Below are 4,888 nucleotides of genomic sequence, written 5' to 3'. Positions count from 1 at the left end.
ACATTATACTTGTATAACATTATTATACATATATAACGTTATAATGAGCATATACAATTATTATTATTATTATTTATATATGTAAATTATTATTATTTTTAATATTATTATTATTATTATGAATAAAGACATTTTACGTAATTTAACGGTTTTATAAGATTCTGCATTATATTTTTTTCATTTGCAATTATTTTTATGAATATGAACATAGTTTGTAGCCTATTATTATTATTATAATTATAATAATAATTATTATTATTAGTGTTTGTTTTATTTGTTGTATATAGTTTGTTTATATTATATGTTGTTTTTTTTATACAGAACTGTTTATGCAATATAAATGTATGAGTACGTAGTGACATGTTAAGCTTTGTAATTGGATTTGTTGTGTGTTATGTAATGTCTTGCTTGTTTTTTACAAGTGTATTGGTCTTGTGTTTATGTCTGTTTAATCTCGTGTGTACTTTGTTTAAGTTCTGTATGTTTATACATTTGTTTAAATTGTACGTTTGTTTATATTTTTCTATATTTGTAGGTGTGTTTGATACATTTGTAAATAGATTTTGTTACGTACTCTCCCAATTATGACAGCATTATATTTCCACCATCCTTCCATTTTCTAGCGTGAATTAGTTTTTAATAATTACTATTCCTTTAGCACGCATCAACCTTTTAAAATATTTCAACTACTTTGTTGCGTTTGGGTTTTAAAATGGTTTGACGGCTAATCTTAATACCTTGCGCGTGTTAACTCTACCCTTGTTTTTTGACGCATTCTATAATGAAATTAAATTTTAGGTAATCTTTACCGGTACGCCGCAAATAAGTTTTGCAGGTTAAAATTATATGCCCCGATTGCTATCCTACTAGCTCCAAATCTAGGGTTTGATTGGAGTTATGTATGGCAAAGTTGAGAATGAAAGATGTTGGAATAAATAAACTTAGCGGCGTATTTGTTGAGACTTTGAGTTGCTAAATTTGGTTAATTTTATAATAGAGTTTTGTTTTTATTTGACTTAAATGTTTTAATATTTTTCTTTACTCTTTTATGCTTTTTCATTTATTTGCTTTGTTTTTCTATAATAATACGTTTGGTTTATTACATCTTTTATTATTTTAATATATATTTTATTATATTACTTTAATTATTTAATTGAATAATTTTTCTCTTATTAATTTCCGTAATTTATTTGAGATATTTAATGTATTAATTGAATAGTTAGTTAGTTAGTTTATTTAACTAATTTCGTTCGTCCCAAGTGCGTTTCTTTCAATTGCTTTTTCAATTTTCATCATTTTTTGTTTTTGCTTATGTTTCAGACAACATCTTTTCATAGAAAATTCATTTCATTGCGTGCATTTATTAGAACAGCAATTGAATTTTCCCTATATAATTTTTTAATTATGTTTTAATTGGTCATTATTTCAACTATTGAGCTATTATGTTTTTCATTATTTTAACTAATTAAAATTATTTATGTTTCAATTTCTTATTTCCGTGTGATATAAACTTTGTTTATCATATTTTACGGTTGGATTATTCATTATTTTTCATTCTTGTTCATTCATGCATACATTCGTTCATTCATTCATTCATACATTCGTTCATTCATTCATTCATTCGTTTATTCATTCGTCCGTTCATTCTCATCTATTCCTTCATTCTGTTCACACTCATTGTCTACTAATTAAATTTAATATTTTGCCACCTGGTTCGATTAACTCTCCTTTTATTTTCACATTTATATAATTTTCCATTATTTTTATTTATAAATATATTTTATTTTTTGTATCCATAATAATAATTATATTAATATAATTTTATAATATGTGCTATTTTACTTTATTACGAATGGTTACGAGCTCAATGTTTCAAGAGTATTTCCTGAAATTAATAAATTGTTTGATTACCCTACCTATACGAATACATCACGGTATGTGGATTTTTTTGAGAAAAATATTTTTTCTTGTGACATTAATTGGTGCTTGTTGCTTGTTTTGTTTCTCTCTATTCGCTAAAGCATTAATTTTGTTAGTATTTGTAAATAAAATAATGACATTACTATTAACAACATGACAAACGACAATCATAATGTAGGTGCTTTTAATGTAGACAATGACAAAACCAGCAACGATAATGTGGGGTTAGATGTGATTAGTTGAAGGTACGATATCATCATCGTCTTTACAGTTTTGTTATCATTTAATCAGCACATTATTTACAATGCTTATCTGTCGAGTGTTTGCTTGACCTATAAATTGAAATTTAACAAGGCGTGGTAATATAAGCATACCGTTGTGAGTTATTACTGCTTTTGCAAAATATCATGATATGACTATTTTTTATATTTACTCTGGTGCCATAACTCTGTGGGATTCCTTACCTACGTTGTAAAATTTATGTTCTCAAATGTGATAAAGGTTTTTCCAATATGAAAATTAAAAAACTGGAGTGACCTAAATGTTGTAATCTCATGTTTTAGGCATTTTGCTGGGTGGACTCGCATAAGAAAAAATGTTCTAAATAAAATGATGAAGTTGAAAACGTATTCGATGGAGCCAGAACCTGGCATGTTGCTATTATCTAATAATTTTACTTCAAGTTTTAATTTTGCAATAAATTTATAATTTTTTCGGTAACCTCATCACTCGCCGCTCCCCATAACATCCAATTTAGTAGATGACATTCATACGGTGACAAAAAATATATATCCTATTGCTTTCTTGTAGTCCTTTGAAACCCCATTTTATGGTAAACTTCTGGCATCGATACCATGGATACATATACCTAATATCTCTGGTCGACACTGATAATAAATAAATTTATAATTTAAAATATCCAAATTAAATGTCAATTAAGTTATGAAAAAATTTGTTTATTGCCGGAGATAATTTTATAAAACTGGTTTTATTAACATAACATGAGTGGCAGATCTTGGGGAGGGGGCGTTCTGTCTGAGCGTTATTTGTGTTAAAAGTTAATAAAAGTCGTTGTTATAACGGAAAAAGTAGTTTTTTCAGAAAAAATTGACATTGTTAGCCTATTAGCAGAAAAGTTGCCTTTTCCGTAAAAATGTTGGCCCTCCGTGAGCAGAAAATATTTTCGAAACAAAGTTTTTGGAAATTCTCCTCCTGTCATCAAGTTTTTGTTAAAAATTCCTCCCTCCTCGATCGAGAAATATTTATCAAAATTTTAGCCCCATCCCCGTTAAAGTTGTCTAGATCCGCCACTGCATAACAAAAGGATATAGTAAATGGGCTCAGACCAAAGGTCCTTACGCCCCTATCTACAGTATCATCAAAATAAATAACATTCAAAATAAAATTGATTTTTTCCTTAATAGAAAGTGCTTTTCAGGTAAGGAAATGTTTTGGCACTAACTGGTGTTGAACCTGGACCCTTCAACGTCACCAAGGTCGCTTTTCAGTACAAACAAATTGTGAAGAATTTTAAAATATTGTACATTTACCAAGGGATCATAAAAAATTATATATTTACAAAAAGATTAATCAAAACCTCGTAATTTGAAGGTAGGCTTATGTTACATTATATACTCTTAAATTATGCTGACGTTTTATATACGATGATAATATCTTAAATACTACGATTATGTGCTTATTAAACAAAAGTTAAATACAGGGGATTAAATCTAAAATGTACGTACATATACTACATTACAAATAATACCTAAATATAAATGTGTGTATTTATATTATTATTGTTATTATCATTATTATTATTAATGAATATGAGCACTCTTGCCAAACCGTATATAAAAAAAAAATCCAAAAGGAATTTGTAAATGAACGTAAATGAATCTCCATAACAATTATACAAAGCAAGCAACAGAAACAACCCAAAATTAAATTTGAAATAAACATGTTATGATTGATCAAATATTCCCAATAATGACATAGAAGAATATGATGCTATAGATGATAATGACAAAGAAGAATATGATGCTATCGAGGATAATGACAAAGAAGATTATGATGCTATGGATGATAATGACAAAGAAGATTATGATGCTATCGATGATAATGACAAAAAAGATTATGATGCTATCGATGAAGAAAAGGAAACCAACGAAGATGGACCAGCCAATAAAAAATCTGACACCTAATTTCCATCTAAGTTCACTTTCACAAAGTGAATATCTCCCTATTTAAATCAACTTGCACTGATGACGATTCATTCGGAATCGAAATATGGCATGAATTCTGAAAATAAATTTATTTTTAACTTTAATAAACTAAACGTTCTCCAAAAAACTTTAGTGAGATAAATCTAAAAAACGAACTACAAACATATTAACGCCAAACATTCGGTAGAATTTATAGAATATTGTAAAAATTTTGGTCTATTACCAACATATATATATATTATATATATGTATATATTTTTATTTTATATAAGTGTATATGACTATAATCTTATATATATATATATATATACATATATATATATAATATATATATATATACATATCATTATATATATTATTGTTGTTGTATGTAATGACTCATATATATGAATATAACATTACATTCTATGTATATGATATGACTATGATGTTGATGGTCGAATAGCTACATAAAAATGAATGCATTGTGTTGAATGTATCTGGTTTTTGAATATCTAATTAGTTGAATGGTTAGTACACAAATATATATATATATATATATATATATATATATATATATATATATATATGTATGTATGTATTATATTACAATTAAAATAAATATATTATTTTTTTATTTATATCAAAATATAATTTAGTAATTATGTTTTATATTACACCTACAAAACAATTAATAATAACCATCACATTGGGAGTGGAGCTTTACTTGGAGCTTTATGTTAAAGTTTAATTTAAACAAACTA

The sequence above is a fragment of the Helobdella robusta genome (genome assembly GCF_000326865.2).
Source record: "Helobdella robusta unplaced genomic scaffold HELROscaffold_30, whole genome shotgun sequence".
Classification (NCBI taxonomy): Eukaryota; Metazoa; Annelida; class Clitellata; order Rhynchobdellida; family Glossiphoniidae; genus Helobdella; species Helobdella robusta.
This window is presented reverse-complemented; position numbering follows the sequence as displayed.